The sequence below is a fragment of the Alligator mississippiensis genome, chromosome 11 (assembly GCF_030867095.1).
Source record: "Alligator mississippiensis isolate rAllMis1 chromosome 11, rAllMis1, whole genome shotgun sequence".
Lineage (NCBI taxonomy): Eukaryota > Metazoa > Chordata > Crocodylia > Alligatoridae > Alligator > Alligator mississippiensis.
In genome coordinates, this window is record NC_081834.1 from 14,392,353 (window position 1) to 14,406,361 (window position 14,009).

General features: G+C 44.1%; 1 protein-coding gene across 2 annotated transcripts in view; it reads left to right on the forward strand.

The window, feature by feature from the left end:
- The first annotated feature begins 1,047 nt into the window (after window positions 1–1,047).
- ACAN (aggrecan) overlaps window positions 1,048–14,009 on the forward strand; it is a 77,049-nt gene continuing 64,087 nt past the window's right edge. Inside the window, exons 1-2 of one of the 2 annotated variants that reach the window (XM_019477903.2) lie at window positions 1,048–1,134; window positions 1,247–1,515. The gene's annotated coding sequence lies outside the window, so the exon portion shown is untranslated. The other variant, XM_059714591.1, reaches the window with a different exon arrangement.

Below are 14,009 nucleotides of genomic sequence, written 5' to 3' on the forward strand. Positions count from 1 at the left end.
TGTAAGGACTTAACAGGTTTAGTCACGGTGGTAGGGAAATGGGCTCTCTGCGCCTCTTTTTGCTCAGATGAGTTGTTCATTTTTACAGAGCGGGTACTGCCCAAGCCATGGCATCAAACCGTAGGTCTTTGCTGCCAATATGGTACTTGGGGCATTGCAGGCTCAGTACTGAGTCCCATCACTGACAATCTACCACCCAGTCCATTTATAGGCCAAGGTTTAAATCTGCAAAAGCATATGCATTGCATCCACCCAGAGACCCTAGGTGCCTGCTACTAACACTTACCCTCCACTCAGAGGTGAGGAAAACTAGTGAAAATGCACTAAAATCTCTTGTGTCCTCAGCACTTTTCCCATGGCATCAGAATAGCTGAGGACTAAGTCTGCATTTATTACAGCCTACTTGAGGTTTTTGGTTGCTGCTTCATTCCCCATCATTGCCAAGCTCTTGCTAGCTCAGCTTTTTTCCCACCTCTTTTATTCCACACAGACTTCGAATGGGTTTATTCTCTCATCAGCATCTCGTTGACCTCCTGTCACTAGCCTGACTTTCCTCCCAGCCTTCACTCTTCTTGCTCAGTCACACAGACCAGCCACCCTGGAGTGCTCCAAACTTTTGTGAAGTGGTGCTGGGTCTGAGCTCTCTCCAGTCTCAGCTGCTCGGAGGAAATCTGCTCACTCCCAGGCAGACTGCAGTGGTATTGACTGCATTGCAGGCGCACACACTCTCACCCGCTTTGCTCAGGTTCCTTAATTAGCTTTACCTTCTTTTATTTTGCATAATCTCCCCCCCCCCCCACACACACATACACACTTCTCTTCTCTTCTCTTCTCATTACTTGAACTACTCCTATTCTCTCAGCCACTTACAGAGCCCAGCCTCCTTGATTCTCCTACCCCTCCTGCCCATTTAGTTTTCTTTATTTGCAGTTTGTTTAGTCATCTTTTTTCCTCTTTTCTGTTCTTTCTGTTCCCCCTACCCTCCCACCCAAGAGGCAGGGCTTCCCTGTCTGTCCTAAAGCCCTCCTATTTCCCCCCTGCCTATGTGTTATTTCCCCTGGATGCCTGCCTACCTTTGCTCTGAGAGTTTCAGAGGAGGATCCAATACACTTAGCCTGCCAGCTCTTCCAGGAGGTATCTAAAGAGGCTGACAGGAGGAGTCTGAAGGTCTGTCTTACAGCCTGTGGCAGCTAAACGTGGTCTGATGCTGAAAACCCTCTCTCTTTTTTTCCACACTCACATATAGTACTCTTCAAGCCTGCTGCTGCTCCTGCCACACTGCCTGAAAGGGACCTGACACACCACACAAGGAATTTTGATTTCTTCTGGGGAACCAAAACTAAAAAGGCAGGAAAACCCATCTGGAGGTTGTGAAGAAGACATACAGTCAGAGCAAGAAGTGGCACACTCTTTCCTTACGAAACAAACACACACAAGAGAAAAAAAACCCACCCTAACTTCTCTGCCAGGTGTATGGGACTTAGATTCTTGAAGCACTGCACTGAACTGTTAAAGGTAATGTATAGCACGTTCATCCATCGTCGCTGTCTTCATGTTTTTTAACATTTTTTTTTCTTTTCTCAGTGTCCCTATGGAAGCAGTGTATAGATATGTGGATTGGTTGTTTCCCTAGTGGGCAGGGGAATGTGAGGAAGTTGCTGAAGTGATTGATCCCAAACTCCTCTGAGAAATCCCACTCACATGCACACACAGCTCCTGCAAAAGTGAAGTTTCCCTGGAATATATACAGTGTTTTAGGCTGCCAGGAGTACTCCTCTGCTAGCAAAGCTACTTAGCACTGCTGGCCTCTGCCAACAACTGATCCCATTAAGGCTTGTGCACAGTAAGCTTATAGCCCAAAGCTGCAGCTGTGTGTCAAGTTTGTTAGTTCTCTTGGCCAGAAAAAGAGAGGCAGCTGGTTTTAAAGAATGCATGGCCAAAATTAAACAGGTGAAGAAGAGGAGGGAGGGGGATTAGATTTCCCCCTCCTACCCCTAAATCACCCCCAAAGAACTGATGTTGCTTTTTGACAGATTTCAGTAGGCAGTTGGGCACCGAGGACAGTTCTCACACTGATGACAAGTGCTTTGGGAAAGAGAAACTGCTCATGCTGGTTTCCTAGAGTAGTAGTGATAATTAACTGGTTATAAGGAAGACAAAGAGGGGAGAGGAAGGTGGGGGGGGAACTGAAATGAATGTTTAACTCTGAGTAGGGCTTGGCTGGTATAGCAGCAGCTCATCCTTGAAGCTTTGAGAATTCATCCCTTCTTCTACAAGAATCATGATCCACTGAGAGTGACTGACAGACCCTCTAGGGAAAGAGTGGGTAGAGCTGTTCAGAACATCTCTAAGTACCTGTGAATAAACTCACAGACAGAGCACTTTTGAGCCGCCACTTGTAGGGAGAGCAGGTTTTTGTGCATTCATAAGAATTTCTCCCCACTGCCTTCTTCTCCCTTAAGAGCATCAGCACTTTCTCCTTGAGTTCATTCATTACTTGGGAGAGTTTGCACCTCTATCTGATGCCAAAGAACAAGCATTCTTACACGCACTGTGGAAAGCTTACTCTACCTTGACCCTCAGCTTTGGAGTTTCCTAGCCAAGAAATAAAGGCTTTAGTTTTAAATTTTTAGTTTTTAGCAAATGCCTTTCCTTTTGCTTTGCAAGAAGGAGGAAGGATTGGCAAAGGAAAATAGCAGGGGGTAGGAGGGAAGGGGAGGGTATCTGAACCTTCCTCAGGCTCTTGGTTCCTTATTCATTTGTATCCAGCTATTGGCAGTACAATTGAAGAACAGGGCTTTGGTTCTGGGGAGACTAAACACTCATTTAGGGGGTTAATTTTAATAGATATTTCAGGCTCCTTAACTACAGGTGATGCTCACCTAAATAGTTTTTAGACATCTGAGAACTAAGCCAGTGTCCCAGTTCCAGCTGGAGTTGCTCATTACGGCTTTAACACCTGAAGAAGCTAATTTGGGTCAGTCAAAAGTTTCTCAAATACTTCTCGCTCCTTAGTCAATGCTGATTGCTTGCGGTGACCATTTCCTCACACATAACTTTTGTTTCTATATGACATTTCCATGTTGGCTATAAGTGGAGAGACTTGTTCTGTCTCTAAAGCAATAGATCAAAGTGGATATTTCCCCCTTCACTGAGACATTTCAAGCTGGTGTCAGAGAGCACAGGAGGGGCAGACATGCTGCAGAAGCAATGATGTTGCTTGCTCACAAGTTTCTTGCAGGTTAGATTTGAATGCTGGGATCAGGCAGGTGGAGAAGTCTGAAGATTTACACGCGCAGGCAAAGTGTTCTCAGAGCCCAAATGGCCTTTGGGGGGAAACTTCCATCTGTTCCACTTGAATTGCTATTTAATGTTTCCTGTAATCAGCTCCACATACAGCAGTGGTATTTGACAGCAGCACCAGGGCTGGAGGACCAGTGGGGGAGGAGAGCTGAGCAGATAGGAAACCAAGGGAGTGAGGAGAGAGACTAACTGAAAAGGGGTATTAATGTTATCGGTCATCAAAGGCTTTGCATCTTCAGGGCAAATAGCAGGTCCTTATTCTAAAATGTTATTGAAATGTGAATGAAAAAGAATGGCGGTATCATTTAAACCAGGCCCAGTAAGACAAGGTGACCCTACATTGAGAGGGAAACCAGACCAGCATGTGGACAATCCATCACTCTGATTAGGAGCAGGGATCTATATACTAGCTGAATGTCTGGGAAATAACAACCAGTACCTTCAGTGAGACTGAAACCAAATATGCTCTGTTACTGGGCTTTCTCTTCCTCTCCTCTCTGTGGCAGATCCCTAGCTAAAGTAGATCAGCAAAGCTCCCCTGATTTCAGCTGCTTCATCAGACTTTGGTGGAACTCTCCTGATTTACATGAGCTGAGGACCTGACCCTGGCAGCCTGCTGCAGGGGCTGTGGCCAACTGCTCCGTATAGCTGTCCCATTTTAAAAACCAGCGGGATCTTTCTTAGCTACTTGAGGTGCCTTTCTCCCTTCTTTTCCCCTCCCCCTCCCTGCCTGCCCTCTTGCCCCTGCTGTGTTGGAGCAGGGTGCTCTACCACTACAAGATGACGCCAGCCTTGCCCAGGCTCCTCTTTCCCTTCCCCCTGCTCCCTTTCCACCTCCATGTGTGAAACAAACCAGCCAGTGTGTGCAGTTCACAGCCAGGCTTCCAGCAGCAGCAACAAAAGCCGTGTTCATAGCTGGGTCTGGACCACATACAGTGCCAAAGCTCAACTGCTGCAGAGCAGCTCAGAACATTCAGGGCCATTTAAAGAGTGAGAGAGGGAGAAGAAAAAGAGAGGGAGCAGTTATTTGAGATATATATATAGAGAGAGAGAGAGAGAGAGAGAGATTGCTCTCTTGAAATGATATTATATATGCATGCTATATATATATATATATATATATATATATACATATACACACACACACACACACACACACACACACACATATATATGTGTGTGTGTATAAACTGCTCCCTCTCTTTTTGCGTGTGTGTGTGTATGTGTGTGTATATATATATACATACACACACACACACACACACACTTATACACACACACATACACACACACTTGAGCCCAGTGCAACAACGGAAACCTTACAGTTTACTTTTAAAAACTCAGTGCCTCCTTGTGAGCGAGCAGAACAGCTCAGCCTGTGTGTGCAGAGCAGATCTGCGGGCTCCGTCTGTGTGTACAAGGGGAGAGTGTGTGAGTGGCTCCCTCGCCTTCGTCCTCAATGGACTTACAGTATGAACCTAAAGAAGCTTTTTGTTGAGCTCATGAATAGACCAGGGGGTGGGGGGGAAGGAGGAGGTGTAGCGTTCGCTGTCCCGCTTTTTAGGTTCTTTTCATGCTGAGATTTTTCCTGATGCTGCTTTTTTTTTTCCAAATAAAAAATTACACTTTTTGCCTGTGAGTTGCTACATCTTCTTTGGGAGCAACTTGCCCCTTCCTGTGGAGGCTTGCAGCTGATACAGGAGAGGGAGAGTTCTGTTGGATGCAGATGGGAAAAATGTTAGGGACATTATTGGTGCGTTGATGTGAAATGATGCCCAAAGGCTCAGTCTGACCTTGATCTGAAACCCTTAGGGCTACTGACTGGCAGGCACATCAGTTGCTTCACTTGAGCCACTACCATTTGTTCCCCTGCTTCATAAATCCATTCCTGTTGCAACTATTGGCCCTGATGGGCTTGTCCTAGTGATGGATGTGGTCCATTAAGTGAGAGGGATGTATGCTTTTACCCTATTTTATTGGAAGAAGGATGTGATGTGACTTGATGGAATGAAGGGTCAGAGTCAGGATGTTGAACAAGCTCAAGTTCTGCATCTCCTACCTATGGTCCTCTGTGAAAGCTATTGGTTACTGGAGACTTCACGTTCTCTGCAATTCTGTACTTTCTAGAGAGGTATCTGGGAGGGGAAAGTCTAGTGTGTCTATGTTTGAGAGTCAAAAGACAATGACCCAGTACAGGAGACAGAAGCAGTGTTGCTCTGAGGGAGGCAAAGCCCACAAGGGTTGCTCCTTTGCAGTGATTAGTCCACCAGCTGAAGCACCCCTGCATGGGAGTCCACAGCCAGCCTCCATTCTGGGCTCTGGTGTAAGCCAGAAGAAGGCTGAGTCTGCAGCTGCAGAGGGGCTGAACTCAGAGACAGGCAATTTGAGATGTCCTCGGTTGCTCTACTCTCTCCTGGTTACCAAAAGTGGCCATGTTACCATTGTGCAGATGATTTAATCTACACTGCTGACCTTGGAGGCTGGATTGGGGAGGGAGATTTAATTTATGAAGCAGGGGCAGCTGCTACAAAGGCTGATGGTGAAGGGATATCTTAGGAAAAGAAGGCCAATAAGAGAGGGCCAAGGAAGGGGATTTGTCCCCACTGTATACATGCAAAAGAAAAAGACAGTCCTGCTTGCCATTGTATAATCAAGTGATGGTCCTGGAGTTAAGACTCTTCTAAAGGATGTTAGAGTTTGGAAAAAGAGGACTAAGTGCATTATAGACCAGTGAGTTAATATCAAAAGCCCAGAGGCAGGGCACTTACTGTTTAGTAAAGGCAGTACAAGGCAGGAGAAATAAAGAGGCATTTGTAAAGCGATGGCCAGTGTGGAAAACCTCTTTGTAAAGACAGGGTATCCATGACAGGAAACTGTATCTGGTACAGTGCAGAAGAGTGTTTATAGTTAGGCTTGAGAGAGGTAAAGTTGTCTATTGAATCACGGCCAGTAAACCTAGCTTACATTAGAGGAAAATATGGAACATAGATCCCCATGTTCAAAGCATAAGCCAACCACTAAGTACCCAGCATTAGGAAGAAACTTCTTCCTCAGCAATTTATTCCACATTTTTCCATGATGGCAGCTTCATATTCTAAAGCAGCTGGTACTAACTCCTACTAGAAAGAGGATCCTGCACTAGATAGACCATTGATTTGATCTGGTCTGGCAATTCCTTTAGCCTATGGCTGATGGGATGCCTTGGGCTAGTTTTGGTCAGAGGATTCACACACCTCATCTGTAGTAATGTATGCAATAATAGGAGGAAAGGGAGATGTTTGTGAGATGGCTCAAGGAACAACAAATGAAGTTGGAGGTTAGATTAAACAAGTATAGTGAAACAGTGGAACAGCCTGCCAGAAAAAGCACTGAAGGCCTCCAAAGCAAGGTAGGCAGCAGAGTTGGGAAGGGAGAGAGAATGAGACATTTGGTAAAACAGACAGCTTAAAACTGAGTCCTCTCCATCTAAGGCCCTTGTTTGCTGAATGGAGCCTCTGTGAAGGAGGAGTCATCAGTAATCCCCACATGTCACCTGCAACTCTTCCACACCTGGTGCTAACACAGGAATGCCACACAGGAAGTCCTGATCACTGCCGGTCATCATTACACATGGTGGATCAGATTCAACTTCATGTTCGGCTGGTATAAATCCATCAGTTCAGCAGATAACTTTGGATTCACAGCAGTATAACGGAGCAGAAGTAGGTTCAAAATTAATTACCATTGCATATGTTCAAGGTCAGCAATAACCACATCATTCATCTCTTAGAAATTACAGGATAATTTCTATGTAATGACAAATCACTGTTGCTACTTACCCCATAAATAATACTGTGGTCTATACAGTCCGTGGCGTGTAAATAATACCCTGCCACTCTATACCATTTAGCCTGTAAATAATACACTTTGATGGTGTATAGCAGAGAATTCCCTTCCATTCTCTAATAACTGGTCCATAAATGATATCCCTCCATTGTAAATTATACCCTCTGCTGCTGTTGCTGCTACATAGGATCCAACTTGTAAATAATGCCCTTCACCAGCTGAGTACCAGGGGCTTATATAATGCCCTGCCCCTGGATTGAATTTGGCATGTCAGCTCCTTTTCTCCTGAATATTTGGAGTGTAAATAATACCTTGTTGCTGTATAGTAGATGGTACACGAAAGTATTTGCCCTTTAGGCATTACCCTGCTGCTTTAGAGAGTATTTGCTGTATAAATAACATCATGTTGCTTCATAGTAAACAATGTGTGGGGAAGGAGGGCATGTATTTGGTATTAATATTGTCTGGTGCTCAGGCAGTAAGCAATGTGCTGAGCCAGTATAGTATCTGGAGTACACAAATGAGGGGATGAAGGGATTCTACTTCATACTACTGAGTAGTGTTTTTGACTTCTATCTCAACATGTCATGGGAGGCCATCAGGACTGCTTGGAAGCAATGTACAGAGCTCTACAGGCCTCCCAGTAAATACAGCAGAAGTGGTGGGGATCTCCCTTGGGCTGGAGCTCATCAGTCCAGCTCTGCCCTCAGCTGGGAGGGTCACAGGAGTCCCCAGTGACCGATGTGGGCTGAAGAGGAAAGGAAGTGGACAAAGCAGGGGCACCCAAAGGAACCATTGCTTTCTCGTACTGTTGGCAGATGTGATGTGATGGTGTGGGGTGTTGTGGGGCTGTCAGGGGGAGATAAGGTCATGAGATTCTTTTCCACCTTGGACTTTTCCACCCTGCAATTAGGTTTCTCTACTTTGGACTTGCAGCACTTCTGACAATGAGTCAGGCACCCTGCCCCCTCATCCAAGGAAACCCCTCAGGGCTACAGGGAGTTGTGCTGATGATTCAGGAGGAGTCATTCTTCCCCCTGAACCAGGGCTGAATTAGTGTCTCAGCACAGTGGGACAAAGTACAGGACTCTTGGCCACATGAGGTCTCCATCTATCCCAGATCTGGGGTATCAGCACTTGTGTCTGAACAGATTCTTATTTGGCTAAGTACTTTTTGCCTTCATAAATCTGCCCATACATGTGAGTGAATCCGGTGTTCTTCTTGCTCTCTTGAAATGATAGTCTGTGTGGCCATTATACAGCTGTGCTGTCTACCTGACGTAGCTGCATTTCACTCTAAAAGTGAAGTGATCTCAGGAGTCAGATTTGATAGAGGATAGAGGCACTCCACCTGGATTAGCTCAGTCTAAGAGTGCCTCTATCCTCTATTTGATAGGGGATAGAAGCACTCCACCTGGATTAGCTCAGTCTAAGTGTAAGTCATCTAGTTGATACTAGAGAAACAGGCACTGCCTAATCAATTTTAAATGCTTTGTGAAATTACTTAGAGTTTATTTTGGCTCCAGAGACATCAGGCAGGTTGTCTCAGGACAGAGCTACTAAGATTGTTCATTCCAAGGGGGTTCTGGGAGCAACTTGCACTTGGTGACTGCAGTGCCTATAACACTTCTGCACATGGCATCTTCCATGCTGCTGCTGGCTGTGGTACAGATTTTCCTACTCCCCTACCCCATCCTAGAGCAGCCACCTTTTCAACTTACTTGTGTAACACCATATCTCTGGGATGTCACAGAATCATAGAAAATTAGGGTTGGAAGGGACCTCAGGAGTCATCTAATCCAACCCCCTGCTCAAAACAGGACCATCCCCAACTAGATCATCCCAGCCAAGGCTTTGTCTAGCCGGGTCTTTAACACCTCCAAGGATGGAGATTCCACCACCTCTCTGGGTAACCTGTTCCAGTGCTTCACTACCCTCATGGTGAAAGAGTTTTTCCTAATATCTAACTTAAACTTCCCTTGATGCAACTTGAGCCCATTGCTCCTTGAAGATATCTGACTCTCTGGCATGGTTTTGCTGGCTTTCAGCTGTTACCACTTGTCCTCAAGTGGATTGGCCACACATCTGTGAGGCTGGGCAGCAGTTCTGTATATCAGGTATAGTGGCAGTTTGGTTTCTTTGGACATATTCCCAGTGATGGTAGTATGTCTCCCTCCTCCTGTTTGAGTCCTTGCTTCAGCAGAGAACAAGATGGGCTTGAGCCTCATTTATGTTGAAGTTCCTTTACACTCTCTGACATTGTAAATCTGTTGCATCCCCATTACCCTGCCAAGGAGTCTTACTGTAAAATAATTTTAGGACATGTCTACACCATAGTTATACCTAAGTTGACTAGAAGTGAAACATTAGTTAGGCTGGAGAAGATGGGGATTTGTAGAGAAAATATAATAGACAAGAACTGGTTAAAGGGAAACTGCAAAGAACAGGTTATTAGTGGAGCTTTTCCAGGACCAGCCTAGGGACAGCTGGTGTTTAATATGTAGTAGTATATGTTCTGCCGAAGCAAGCACATATTTACATGAATGAAGTTGGCATGAACAATAGGAGTGTGTTAGAATGAGTGCTAGGAGTTATCACCAATACAGAAGCAGACTGAGATATCCTACAGGACAAGGTGGATAACCTTGGTGACTGGAGAAATACAAAAGGGATGAAATTCAATAGAATAAAATGTAATGATGTGTGTTTGGGGACTTACCACCAAAAAAAAATTGCTATCATCTGGGAACTCCTCAACTGGCATTTGAAAGAGAAAATATCCTGACCTATTACTCCATCACATTTGACTATAAAGCATCAGTGCTTTTTCACAACTGTGAAAAAGGCAAGTACAATCCTGATGTGCATAGGGAGAGCTATTTCCAGTAAGGCCTGGAAAATATCATTCCCCTTGTACCAGGACCCTTGGCGAAACATTATCTAGAATAGTATGTACAGTTCTGGTTATGCATTTTCAAAAAAGATTAATTGAAACTGGAACAAGCACAGAGAAGGGCTACTAGGATGATCAAAAGAATGTAGAACTGATTTATGAGACACTGAAACCCCAGTTGTCACCATCTCTTCTTCAGTCTAGACAGTTTATTTGTGCTTTGCTTTATTCTTGAACTTCCAAGATATTGCAATTGTTTTCTCCCTCAGCCTAAATGGTGCACCTCATCCTGCAGAAGATGCTTCCACTACCAGTGAGACTAGCTTAGTAGTTAAGCAAGATCATTTTAAACCTGGTGGATAGATACTGGGAATTTGAATCACACACATGCCTATTCATATCTGCCTTCCCAGTGCAAAGTTGCATCATTTTCCATCAGCTGCTTTAAAGACATAGAGCCAAATTAACAAAGGCATTTATGAGGCATTAAGAAGGCAGATAGGCAGCTCCTGAGATTTACAAAAGCCTGTAAGAGCCAAACTCGTCTTCAGACACCTATATTACAGTAAATGTATTTTGTGTTATGCTCTAACATCTCCCTAAATCTCCATGGATCCATTTCACACTGCACTGTGAGAACTGCTATTATTATACCTAAATCAGTCATCCAACCCTTAACTATGTCTGGGTCTAGCTGGAATGACTTGTAATGAATCAACTGTTGTTTTTAATGTTCAGTGTTAAGTGTCTTTTTCTAATTCTCTGTGAAATGCTGGCCTGAACTTCCCACTCTCTCCTGTAACATCTCCAAATCAAATTCAAACACAGTTCATTAGAGGTGGGAGTCTGCTGTACCTCTAAGGAGCCTGGTGTGGAACTCATAGCCTAGGATGGAAGAAATTAATAGTGTCTTTAAGGCTCAGTACTAAGTGCTCCAGGGGCTGGTGAAATCCCTGGTATAACAGACAGCCCTGGGGCCTGTCTACATCAAGGAAGTGTCTCTGCAATTTAGCACTCTTTGGAATATGCACAGCACTGAATGCTGCAGCCCAAGGCCCACTTCCCCCTCCCGATATTCCCCTCCACCCTATAGCCTCAGCTGCCAAATGCCACCAAAGATGGTGTTTGCAATGGGGACCTTGAAAGTCAGCTTTGGACCACCAAGAGAAATCTTGCCAGGCCAAATATGGGACTGTTAAGAATGATTCAGCCCCAGCCAATCCACAGGAGGGTTAATGATCTTATCCAATAAGTGGAGCACCTCCTAATCCCTCAGAGATCTGTGCTGTTATTCTTTGAAATAGCTCAGAGATAAAACCACTCCCAAATGCTATTCACTTGCATTTCTAATGCATTTGAACCACTCACTGGTCAAAGCATGGGTCATCTTGCTCTCCTTGCCAGAGTGCATGCCCTATGTCTAATGGCCAGAATTATTCTGCTTGCAAGAACTTAGCTGCTACTTTCTTAGTAGTTTTTATTGGATAACATCCAATCGCATGAATCAATGCACATCCATGCTTTAAGCAGCTTTTTAATTATAACAATAGAATCACTGTGTGTTGTGTAGGTTGTCCTCGCTTGCAGTAATTCCCAAGTTTTCTCTACAATTTTTAATTTACTTGCCAAATCTGATGGAATTTTTTCCCTTGGTGTATTGATCTCTGGAGTCAATGAGTCTTCTGTCTTCATGTCAAAATCTCTGTCCAGACTTTGTAAACCTTGGAGTTTCCTTAGTGGGCTGTCTGACCTCTCTGGGCAGGATTGTGTAGCAGTTATAGAAAGCATCTTTTAATTAAGTTCATGTCTAGACCAGTTTTTAATCCTAGAACTCAGCCCCAATCCTAGCTCCTGAAGTAAATGGCAATGTTCCCAATGGTTTCAATGGAAGTTGGATTAAACTGCCAGGTAAATTACCTGGTTTTATGGCTCGGAAAGTTATGAACCTGTTCTTTTAAATAAATGGCAATAATTACTTGCTCTTGTACTGGCTTTTTTTGTTACAGCATTGCATATTTTTTTTGGAATAACATTGCAGTGTGCTCCAGTATCCAGTTTTAAGGATGCACCTCTGCCATTATTGCTTAGACGTATTTGCCAGTTTGAAACAGTTTGCTGTGCAGTCCCGGTACCTACAAGGGAATCTGTGTGTTGCTGCCTTGCTGTTCTCCCAGAGTGTGGATACTCTTGGCTTTGACTTCTCCACATACCTTTGGAAAAATAATATTTTCTGTTGCACTTATGGCATATTTCACCAAATGCTGGGCTACTTCTTGGCTCATATTCTCAACCACATCTCATATATAGGAATTTATTTTGCCTCTCAGAAAACCTTGTATTCCTATTTAATTGCTATTTTGGTTTCCTTCATACCTAACTTTCTCTTTCTGAAATGATGACATATGGACTTTACCCAGAGCCCAAATCTGTACTTTGCAAACTTCACTGGCTCTACAGTTATCTGTGGCTTGGGTTAAACTTAAACTGGTTTCCCTTAGCAGTCTGCACCTCACAAAGTGATTTTCTATTTCATATGTGAGCCTAGCTTTTATTAAGGAATCACATGGACTCCCCAGATTCACATGTCTGAGTCCTCTCAACTCGGTTAGCCACATGCTTTTTGGCTTGTAAGATATTTGAGTCAAGACTATCTTTGTGTGTGTTAGTGCGGCACAAAGGAGCCCCAGGCTACCATCATGTAAATATTAAATGATAATAATATGCATCCACTCATCCATACTGCCTTAGGCCAAAAATAAAAATACATCTCTCTCCTAAGTAATTTTTTCTAGGGTTACAGAGCTTCTCAAGTTGATCTATAATCTGTGCAAAATGTTCACGTTCTGCATGTCTTCCCATGTGAAAATTTAAACCTGCAAAAGAATAATGCTATTGTGTGCAGCCTGGGTTTTGTTTCCCCTGCAAGCTGAGAAGACAAGCTTTAGCAATTGCTTACCTTATACTTGTGCTTACCTTATGCTTACTGTTTAAAAAAAAGGCTCCTTGAAAATCCTATTAATAGAGAGGAAGGTTAAAGTTTTTAGGTGCCTAAAGATACAAATAGGCACCCAATTAACTGGCATCTAAGAATCCTGCAATGCATGATCACTGTTTTGTTCAATGTAACATATGACACCTGGGCACATTTAAACATGCAAATAATGCAAAGCAATAAACTGGTGCATATCATGCCAGAGTTTATTGCTCCCAGGAGCCGTGTTTACATGTGTGCCCAGAACTGCAGCACATTGAGCCGGATCAGAGCAGCCCACTGCTGCTCACTAAAAAAAACTCCACCATAGGATAGTACTTGAATTTACAAGTACTAACCTACAGCAGAGTTAATTAGTTTCCTGCAGCCTAATAGGGCTGCATGTGTAGAGGCTGCAGAGCTAATTAGGCAGCTCTGCAGTAAATGTCTTGGGTAGACATGCCCCCTGTGATGTTCAGTGAACACTTGGAAACTTTATGTGTCAGAGCAAAAGGCACGGCACTTTTCTTGGCTATGCTGCACCCAGCTCATTCCAACTCTACTCAGGGTTCTGGAAACCTTAAGTTCAGCCTGACCTTTTTTAAGGCTTTCTTAAAGCTCCCCAAATGGGTCTTTTGCATCCCCCTTGCCATGGGGCTCTGCAGCAGTGAGAGGAAGAGACGGAGTCTTGTGCACTGCCAATGCCGATATTCCAATTTCTTGTGTTTTCAGCAAAAACTGAGCTTAAACTAAATGGGAGAACACAGGGTATTTTGGCAAAAATCTAGTTCATCACATACTAATGAGGAGCTGGGTCAGTGGTGCTAGTTAGTATTTCACAACTGGTGCTAGTGCTGGTCTTACTCCATGTGTCTACTCAAATGGCACCTTTGTGTCTGCCATTTGACCGCAAAGTATGAAGGAGTGATAGGCAAGGAAGGGAAAAGAGTGTGGTGTTAAGCTTACATGGTTACTTAGCAAAGACATGCAGGCAGAGGAAAGTCTTTAAAGGTGATA